An 11662-nucleotide genomic window follows, 5' to 3' on the forward strand; every position below is an offset into this window, starting at 1 on the left:
TGAAGCTGTTAGTCTTATAATAAAAGATACACATTTTTTCCTTTCATATTAAGGATTTCTCCGGCTGCAGTTCTAAAGAAAACTAGAAAACAGGTTCTTTCAGTGTGTAACAGTATATATACGAGTAATGTGTTTATATTACTTGTAAAGTTATATGTGCAAGGTAAAACTACCGATAAAAGTATTTTTAGTGAAATATAACCCATTAACTGCTTAGGGTACACTGCTTCAGTGTGGTTTTTTCCTACCACATATAAATCCAAGTGGAGATAGTAATGTGGATTTCAGAAAGAACAAAACCAAGCTTCCCCTACCCCACCGCATAAAAGAAAAATGGGTGCTAGGTAATCCAGAATCAAGTCATTTTCCTTTAGTATTTAAGAGCATACTACTTCAGGTATATGTTCTGATCCTTGATTTAGTTGTGGTGTTTTACCATTGTTAAAATGGTATTTTATACACCCTCTCCCAACCCTAAAGCTTTGGGAACGGACCCTGCTTCATTCTGCAATTATGTTTATGTGACCAAACATTACAACTCAATTTAGTATTACTCAAATGCTTAGTGAATTTACAAAGTCTTGGAGTGTTCTCAAATGCTGAAGGTATTCGGTGGAATGATAAGTTGAGTTTTTTCTACTTGACATTTCATTGGGTATTACACTTTGTAACCTACAATTTATATAAAGAAACACTTTATAGGCTTGAATAATATAAAAAAGCTCCTCCTAACATAGTCCCTAGCAAACAGAAGGCACTGCCAAGATTAGTTTCTTCCAAAAGGCAGTTGGTGAACAAAACTTAACTGGCTTAACGGGAAAACCAGGTATGTGTCTTTAATATTCTAGCATGTTGGCTATGTGTCTTGTTTATTAGCATGTGAACAGCAACAAGTTATTTGAGGACTCTGTCACCAGGGGGAGGCAGTTGAGTCTTCAACAGCATTTACCAGGTATTCATTCTTTACTGGAGGAGCTTCATAATTAAAAACAAAATTAGGATCTAAATAAATGAAAAGCCAAAAACATTTTTGCCCAAATAAAACCACTATCACCATCATGAGCCTGGAGAGAGACCTCCAGGGCCGGCCCAGTAATGGAGAGAGAACCCAAATGCCAGCTATGACTGTTTAATAGAACAGAAGAGAGTTCTGAGCTGCCCTTTCAGCAAGGTTACTCAGTCTGCCTAACCCATTGCAAAATCACCCTCACATGCCACACTAGCTTGCTCCTTAGGAGGAGACCAAGAATTTCATGTTGCAGATTTATGCTAATTTAACTAATACCTAAATTCCTTTTAAAACTGGTCTGAATACATGTTCAAAAAAATGAAAAAATACCCCACCAGTAATCTCAGGAAAAAAAACCCATTCACATTTGTATGTATTTCTTATTATTCTCTTGTGGGTATGCTTTTTTTTTTTTTTTTGCAGAAAGTGGAACTGTATAATGTCATGTTTCTCTACAAGAGCAGTTTCCTATATCAAATTTTTTTGTTAAGCAAGGTTTTCATGTCTTGATAGCCTAACATTTATGGATGATCCAATATTTAATCAGTCCCTGTTGTTAAGAGTGATTTTTCTTTTTGTTTTTTTCAAGTAGATATATTGGAACAGTGAATATATGTTCCAGCCATGATATGTACAATTTTTAGAATACATTCCTAGAAATACATTTTTCAGATTCTCCTTCAAAAAATGGAAGTTCCATCACAAGTGCAGCAGGTTTTTGAATAATGTCATTTCATTATAAGGTTGATGAGATACCATAGGAACTTTGCTTTTGTTTTTATCAATTAGCCTCCAGTGAAACTGGCTTTGTTGCACATTATCTGTGGTTCCAAGAGCCTATCAATAACATAAGTGTGGTCTTAAGGTATGTGGTATTAACCGTATATTCATGCTCACTAATGAACAAAATTGCATGTTTTACCCTTGTCTATTTGAAAAAGTAAACAGTGGTAACCCAATTTTTTTTTCCATATTTCCAACCAGATCTTAATGTGTAGAATCTGGGTACAAAACCTTTACCAGACATGTGCTTTACAAATATTTTCTCCCGGTCTGAGGCTTATCTATTCTGTTAACAGAGCTTTTTAAGAGCAGAAGTTCTTAATTTTCACAAAGTCCACTTAACCAACTTTAATGTGTTAACACTTGGTGTCATATCTAAGAAATCCACCCAACTTAAAGTGACAATAGAAGTTTAATAGTTTTCAATCCCTACATTTAGGTCTGATCCACTTGGGTAAGATTTATATATGGTACATACAAAATTACATATGCATCATTGTCTTTGCACCTTTGTCAAAAAATCAGTTGACATTAACAGCGCTAGTCTCTCAACTCTTCCATTAGTTTATGTCTGCTTTCATCCATACTGCGTTGCCTTGATTGTGTAAGCAAGTAATCCAACTTTGTTGTTCTTTTCAAAACTGTCTTACTATTTCAGTTCCTTTGCCTTTCCATAGACATTTTAGAATCAGCCTGTTAACAGAACAAACACAGTTTGGATTTTGTGATTATTGCATTGAATCCATAAGCCAGTTCAGGGAGAGTGGACATCTTAATATACTTGTCCTGCAACCCAGGACTGCAGTGTATGGCTCCGCTGATAGAAGTCTCTAATTTCTTCCATCAGTGTTTTGTTAGTGTTCAGATCTTGCACATATATATTAGTACCTCAAAGTTTGTATGTGCTATTGTGTGTTACTTCAAGTTTTCAGTTTCCAGTTGTTCATTTATAGTAACTAGAAATACAGGTGATTTTTAAATATTGACCTTGTATCCTGACACCAAATTCACTTATGTAGGTTTTTAAATTTTTTTCTGCTTAGTCGTATTATTTACAGGTTACTGCTATAATAAATGTTTTATTTCTTTCCAGTCTTTCCAGTTTCCCTTTCCAGTGCCTTTTTTTTCTTTTTCTTGTCCTGCTCTTGTTGTTGGAGCTTCCAGTGGTGGGGAAAGGAATTGTGAGCTCAGATACATCCCTCCCTTGTCACCAAATATTAGGGAACAACATTCAGCATTTTACCATTAAGTGTGTTTGTTGCAGGATTTTTGTAGATGGCCTTTGTCAAGATGAGAAAATTCTTTTATCCCTAGTTTTCTGAGATATGTTAATGATGAATGGATGTTGGATTTTGTCAGATGTTTTTTTCTGCATCTGTTGAAATGATCATGTGGTTTTTCTTTATGATGATAACGGAGAATCATTGCATTCCTAGAATATTGCTGGGATTCTTTCGCTAGTATTTTGAGTATTTTGCATCAGTGTTCATGAGGGATACTGATCTGTAGTTTCTTTATCTTCTAATGTCATTGACCAGTATAATACCTCAAAATGAGCTTCTCTCCTGTATTATGAAAGAATGTGGGTAGAATTTATATAATTTCTTCCTTAGTAGATAGAATTCACCAGTTATGCCATTTGAGCCTCTAGTGGAAAATTTTTACCTGAATTCGATTTTTTCAATAGATAGAGGATAGTGTAGATTATCTGTTTCTTCCTGAATGAGATTTGACAGTCTTTCAAGTAAACTGTCCATTTCATCTAAGTTGTCAGATTTAGGAGCATTCTTTTGTTTATATATTTTAGAGAGAGGGAAGGAGAAAGAGTTCCACTTATTCATGCGTTCATTGGTTAATTCTTGTATGTGCCCTGACTGAAGATCAAACTTACAACGTTGGTGAATCAAGATGACATTGTAACCAACTGAGCTACTTGGCCAGGGCTAAGAGTATTGTTTTCTAAACATTTGTCTTAGTCTGGTCAGGCTCCAATAACAAAATACCATAGATGGTTTGGTGGTATTACCACCAAAGAATTCATTTCATTTATGGTTAGGAAGTCCTCCAACCTAAAATGTAAAAAGGTATTTTATACTTACTTTCTACATTTAATGTTTTTATTATGAATCATTTTATTTTTTCACTTCTTTTTTTTTAAAGATTATTTATTTTTAGAGAGGGAAAGGGAGGAAGAAAGAGAGAGAGAAATATCAATGTGTGGTTGCCTCTCACATGGTCCCCACTGGGGACCTGGCCTGCAACCCAAGCATGTGCCCTGGCTGGGAATCAAACCAGCCACCCTTTGGTTTGCAGTCCATGCTCAATCCACTGAGCTACACCAGCCATGTCATTTTCATTTCTATAAATGATTACATGCGAGCTGTTCATTTCATGATATTTTAAATTTAGCCATTAGAGCATTTAGTCATTCTAGTTAGTATGTCAGTTGATTCCTTGATGTTTTATATAGTTAGGTTGTGTCCAAAAAAATTTATTTTTCAATAATGTAACTCTTATTTCACTTTTATGTTTCAATTGCAAAATCTTCCAATATAATGATAAATATAGTCGTGTGCCATATAATGATACTTCAGTCCATGAAGGATTGTGCATATAACAGTGGTCCCATAAGATTGTAATGGAAAGTTGTAAGAAGTGGAAAGATGTGGTTCAGGAGGATTTTTTTTTCTTTGATGGAAGTAGTATCTGTGGGGCTTGGCAGTAGAGTCCTTATAGCACCTCAATTTTGAGTGCACAGACTACATGCCAGTCTGTCACCACTGACTTGGTTCAGCACAGGGGAGCCTGTCCCCTGTCCCTGCATCACAACACATCTACAGGGCACTACAGCCCTGCCTCCCACCCAAATCTAGCTTGATGGTCTTCAGAACACATGGTTGTAGATTCTTTCTTGACAACCTAAGATACTGTGCAAGGACACAGGTCCCCAGGATCTACCTAATAAGTATTAAGTGCCATTGCCACAAAGTAAAAGCTTTCTGTGGTCGTGTGGGGCCAGCCTGTCCCTGTGCTTTGTAAATATTTTCAGGTAATAATGATGTAAAGCATAGATAAGTTTTATTTTTGTCAATTCAATGTCAGAGAGAGCCCTTTGTGCCAGATAGTATCAATGGAACCAAAAACATTTCCAATGTCAAACTATTGAGGTCTGAGTTCTACACCCTGTACATGTCACATCCCTCTTCTTATGAATAACACAAAGTCCATTGGCCTTACCACAGCTCCAACATCCCATAGCCAAAACTACGTGGCCACAGCTATACCATGTTGTTACATCTCTCAACCTTGATTCCTTCTTCCCACTCATCCTCAGGCTGCCTTTTACTCCCTCCCAACCATCACTGTTAACTGATCTATGCCTGGCCCACCCAGTTTCTCTTCAGTATGTCTAATCAACCCACATCCCTGTTCATGGAGCAGCATCGACAGCTTTGATGGTCCATTTATGAGTCTGAAAGAAGCAGCGGAAGGGCTTGTGGACAGTGTTTATGAAGCCCAAGTCACATCCTGGGCCTTCACGAAATTCACTCACCACTCACTCAGACTCCCCAGAGCCACTCCCAGTCCTGCAAGCTCCATCCTGTGACAAGTGGCCTACACAGGTGCACTATTTTTTATCTTTTATACCGTAATTGTACTATACCCTTTCTTTGTTTAAATACACAAATACTTCTCACTGTGCTGCAGTTGCTTAGAGTGGCCACGACAGTAATATGCTGTACAGGTGTGTAGCCCAGGAGCAAGAGGCTAGACCACACAGGTTTGTGTGGGTGCACTCTGATCTTTGAGCATGCCAAATTTCTGGTGTTACAAGGTATCTCTTTAAAGTCTTAGTTCAAATGTCTGCATCTCAGAGAGCTTTCTCCAGACTGAAGCTAGTCCACTCCCTCTAAGTGAGTCCGGATCACCAATCCCCAAGCCTTATATTTTCTTCATGGCACTTGTTCCTGGCTGAAATTATGTCAATCATTCACTTCAAAATTATCTATATCACCAATGAGAGACCACACTACAAAAACAGAGGCCTTGTCTGACTTCTCAACTGCAGTGGTCTGGACCCAAAAATATGTCTGATACTTAATAAATGCTCAAAGAATATTTTACTGGATGACTGAATACATACATACATCCTAGCTCTTTTATCAGTCTTCTGTAACCTTGTCCAAGCTACTCAATGTATCTAAGCTTTAGATTCCTCGTTAGTAAATGACTCTAATAGTGGTATTTAACTTATAAGGTTGCAATGAGGCTCAAAGTGTGTAGCATAGTCTCTGGCACTAAACAGTACCTGTTATGATGTTGGTATTTTTAATGATGACATGATATTTTGTAATGTATTCTTTGAAGGAAATGTTCACTGGATATACAAATTCTAAGTTGACTTTTACACTTTCAGCACTTGGAAAGATACCAATATTTTCTGTCTTCCATAAACTGCAATAAGTTCGTCATATCTTTGTCTATATTGTCTTTTTTCATTGCTGCTTTAAAATTTTTCTCTTAATCATTGTTTTGTTTGTGTTTTGCCATTTGAGTACAATGTGCCTTAGTATGATTTTCTTCATGTTTTCCCTGCTTGGATTTTTTTTTAGTATTTTGTAAGCATGGGATCATATTTTCATCAATTTGAGAAATTTTTCTTCAAAGGAATTATTTCTTTAATGGTTTCCTCTGTCCTTCCCTCTCTGCTCTCTATCTAGGACTCCAATTATATGTATGTTTGACTTTTTGATAACATCCCCATAGATCACTGAGGGTCTGTTCATTTTTTCACCATTTTTCTCTTTATACCTCCTTTTAAATGTGTTCTATTGCTTTGTCTACAAGTTCACACATCTTTTCTTCTGCAATATACAAATGGCTGCTACACCCATCCAGTTCCTCAGCCACACTAGACACATATGAAGTACTCAACAGCTAGACATAGCTAATAGCAATTGTATTGGACATCACTAGTCTTACATATCTTTTACTATAGAGATCATTTAGATCTACTCTACAAAGTCATGACTTTTCTGGAGTCTCTCCTGGGGAATTCAGTGAGAATACTCCAATCTTAAAAAAACTCAAATATATCCCACTCCTAAGTGATTTCCATCCCTGGAAATTGTTCATCTTGCAGTTCCCCAAGTATTCTTTGCTTGTGGAGTTTCATTCTATGCTTGCATGGCTTAGTATTAAGCAGAGTATAAAAGGGATCAATATGCAGACTTCTTTTTCATGCATTGGTCCCTTCTTTCCAGAACTCTGTTTAACAAATTCCAGTCATCTTACTTCCCTAGACTCAGACCTCTGTCTCTTCATCTCACCAAGTCTGCCAAACTCTGCTTTTGATTCTCTTTTTAATTTTTACTTCCTTTACTAGTGACTTATCTAAAATACCATAGCTTTAATGAATTAATATTTCTACCATTATACATGATGATGAAATTATACTGTAATTTTTGCAACATAATACTTGTTTCCACATCAAGTTGTTTATAAAAATTTTGTAAGTATATTTTGATTATGCTATTACAGTTGTCCTATTTCCCCCCTTCACTCCCCCCCACCCTGAACACCCTCTCCCACCCACATTTCCCCCTTTTAGTTCACGTCCGTGGGTCATAGTTATAAGTTCTTCAGCTCCTGCATTTCCCATACTATTCTTACCTTCCACCTATTTTCTACCTACCATCTATGCTACTTATTCTCTGTACCTTTTCCCCGCCTCTCCCCCTCCCACTCCCCTGTTGCTAACCCTCCATGTGATCTCCATTTCTGTGGTTCTGTTCCTGTTCTAGTTGTTTGCTTAGTTTGTTTTTTTTAGGTGTGGTTGTTAATAACTGTGTTTGTTGTCATTTTACTGTACATGTTTTTTATCCTTTTTTTCTTAGATAAGTCCCTTTAACATTTCATATAATAAGGGCCTGGTGATGATGAACTCCTTTACGTTGACCTTATCTGAGAAGTACTTTATCTGCCCTTCCATTCCAAATGTGTTTATAAATTTTTTATACACCTTTTCAATCAGTGCTGCGTTCTTGATTCTCCCATATTTACACAATTTTTACTGTATCTTTCTTTTATAGTTAGACACCTAATATTAAAAAAATCAAAACTTCCCAAACAAGCGAATCACTACATATTTTAGTGAAAATTCTGGACAATGACAATAAAATGTGTAATATGTTAACAACGGAATGGAAAGGAAGAGATACATAGAGGCATTAGTTCAAAAGTTGCACTCATTTGTTTTTAATCAATGTATCACTTTGATCTGTTAATTTAAAATAAATTATATTAAAGCATGATATATAATAAATTCATCTTCTATTGCTTCTGAGCAAATCATCACAAACATAGAGGGTTAAAACAGAAACTTGTTAGGTCACAGTTCTGTAGGTCAGAAGTCCAGGTGGTCTTGGCTGGTTTCTCTGCTCCAGATCACACAATGATGAAATAAAAATCATTGATCATCTGGGAGAAAAAGGAGGGTATGAGCAGTAGAGACAGATTAAAAAGGAAACTGGGGAAATGCTGGGGATGATGGTTATGTCCACCATCATAATTGCAGTAGTTTCACAGTGCACACACAGTGTCCAATGTTGTCAAATCACATAGTTATAAATATATGCTTTGTTGTATGTCAATTATTGTGCAAAAAAAGGTGTTTCAGGGTAAGAAATCCAATCATGCATTATGTTATGAATGATATTCTCAGGTAGAAAAGTTCAGCTAGCCAGAGATAATTGCATAAATTGTGGCAGCAGAACCCATAATGAGCAGTGAATCTATGATTATAGAACTGAGACTTAAAACAAATATGGGGATTATGCTAACATATTGTTGTTGATCATACTATTATTCCCAGTTCTTCACACTCCCAGAATCTATTCCTTCTGCAATGTGACTTTGCAGTTGGCTATTTGACTTGCTTTGGCCAATGGAATGAGTGTGGAAAGGACAGTTCAGAGCTACATCTACTTATTCTTTTTGAGTTTCTTTCATCAGTGTGAGAGGAATATCCCTGACCAACCCATGGTTCAAAGAGGATGACTGACAGGAGCAGAGTTGGACCACCTTTCACCTCGAAACCAAATCCATCTGAGCTAAGTCTATATTAACTATCCTTCAGATGCAAGAGAGAGAATTAATGCTTTTTATTTAAACGAATGAGTTGGGGTGGTTTACTATATGGCATGATTGTGGCAATAGCTGTAGGATATATAAAGTATATAAATTCTAATAATATTGAAATGAATAATTAACAAAAGTTGTTTGTGGTGAGGAAAAGTAAGAGATAGGGCCAAGTATGCTACCTTATTTCTACTCATCAAATATATCATATTAAGTGGATGCATCAAATGACAGATATACAATTCTACCTAAAACTACAAAAGTAAATATTCAGAGAGAGTACGATCAACTAACAAATGGGTAGTGGAAGGAAAGGTGGAAGAAAAAGAATTATACTAATTTCATTATTTCTTTCTGGGCATTAAAAGAAATTGTCTGAGCGCGGGCTGCGAACCAAAGTGTCACAGGTTCAATTCCCAGTCAGGGTACATGCATGGGTTGCAGGCCACAGCCCCCAGCAACCGCACATTAATGTTTCTTTCTCTCTCTCTCTTTCTCCCTCCCTTCCCTCTCTAAAAATAAATAAATAAAATCTAAAAAAAAATTGTCTAAAGAAATGGAGATTAAAGGAATTATATGAACATACAGTTACAAAGGGAAGTCACAATACCAAAATAAAAAAATTTTTTTTATTAAGAAACATTAATTTGTGGTTGCGTCTCATGCACCCCCCACTGGGGACCTGGCCCACAATCCAGGCATGTGTCCTGACTGGGAATTGAACCTGTGACCCCTTGGTTTGCAGTCCTGTGCTCAATCCACTGAGCCACACCAGCCAGGGCCCAAAATAAAAATTTTTAAGTTTGAAGATGAAATATGTTATAAAACAAATAGGCCCATAGTGAAAGATATTTTAAGATATTAAATGGACTGAATTATAGAAACAAATGTGTTAAACTACTCTATTAAAAGAAAAAAAATTTCTGGTGTAGCTCAGTGGATTGAGCGTGGGCTGTGAACCAGAGGGTCGCCAGTGCAATTCCCCATCAGGGCACATGCCTGCATTGCGGGCCAGGTCCCCAGTGGGGGCCACATGAGAGGCAACCACACACTGACGTTTCTCTCTTTCTCCCTCCCTTCCCCTCTCTCTAAAAATAAATAAATAAAATCGTTTTTAAAAAATTTTTAAAAAAGAAAAAAATTCTGATTACATCCTAAAGCAAAGACTTACTTTTTGCAGTTATCAAGTGACACATGTAGTAGAAAGTGATTCAGAAAGGCAAAAAATTAAAAGGGTGGGTAAAAGCACATCAGAATGTTGCCACTAAACAAAAACCAATAATAACAATAACAAAACCAACATCATGATTTTAATATCAGACAAGGTTCAGTAAAGGGCAAAATTATGATGACTTAACAGCAACGGACAGTTATATCTGTGCATCAAATAATGAAGCACCAATTATGAAAGAAGATAGAAGAAATAGAAACATATTAGAAGATATTAATTTACCCCTTAGAATCCATCACACATAAAGAGGGGGAAATATAAAAGATATTAATATTATGATAGTTTCAATAGACACATCAAGCTTAATATACCTGGAACATAAAAGCTATATACCTTCTTTTCAAATACTCTTAGACCATTCCCCAAAAGGACCCATATATTAGGCCTCAGAGAAAACCTAAAAAGAATCTGCAAACTAGAAATAGTACAAAAATATCCTCTAACCAGGGAAAAATTCTTAAATATCCAAATAATTAAAGAATGAAATAAGCATCAAATGTAATAAGTTAGGGAAAGATAAGGAGTGATGGCTAATGAATACAGGGTTTCTTTTTTTGGTGGCAAACTGTTCTAAAATTAAATTGTGGTGATGGTTGTATGAGTCTAAATATAATAACAACACCAACTGTGAACTTTAAATGGTTTAATTTTGTAGTATGTGTATTATATCTGAAGTAAGCTGTTGAAAAGAGTTAAGAATAATACCATTAGGAAGAAGCAATTAGGTTTAAGAGTCAATAAAATAGATAAACCATGGGGTATCATAATCAACCAAAAATAGAGGACAAGTAACACAAAATAAGAAATAAAGGTAACATCCTATAGAAACAAGAGTTAACCTTCGTAAAAACACTAGGTCTGTGTGTTTCCTTAGAGGAACAGTTTCTTTAGGGGAACCAAACCCTTAAAAAAAAGTAATTTCAACTTCATTATTTAACACCATAGAAAAGGTAACTTTCTAATAACTTTTAATAAAATGAGTGTAAGATTATACAAAACTGAAAAAAACATTGAGAAACGTTTAGAAGCAACTTTTTGAAGAAGCAACTCTTTAGAGAAAAATAGTATAAGGAGGGATATCATAGTCTGAATGGGAAAACAACTTTGTAAATATATCCTTTAACCACCTCCCCAATTAACCTATTAATTGAATACACTTCTGACAAAAATCTTAAAAGAATTTGCCATGGGATTTGACAAATCAATCCTCAAAAAAAACTTTTTAGTATGAAATTTTTCAAATATATTTAAAAACTGGAAGAAAAGTTTAATGTATTCATCACCTAGCTTTAGTAATTAGCAACACATGGCCAATCTTGGACAAGTAAATTTTTAAGTTCATCTGAAGAGTAATTAAATAGTCATGAAAATGTTCAAAAAGACAAATGAGCAGTCACTTTCTCTAGTAGTTACCTAACACAGCTGTTGTAGAGTCCTGGAATAGACTCACCTTTTTGTTGGAATTTGGAAGGCAATAAAGGTCCCATTTCATCAGTTTG

The sequence above is a fragment of the Phyllostomus hastatus genome, unplaced genomic scaffold (assembly GCF_019186645.2).
Source record: "Phyllostomus hastatus isolate PE091 unplaced genomic scaffold, TTU_PhHast_1.1 phas_contig_98, whole genome shotgun sequence".
In the NCBI taxonomy this organism is placed as follows: domain Eukaryota; kingdom Metazoa; phylum Chordata; class Mammalia; order Chiroptera; family Phyllostomidae; genus Phyllostomus; species Phyllostomus hastatus.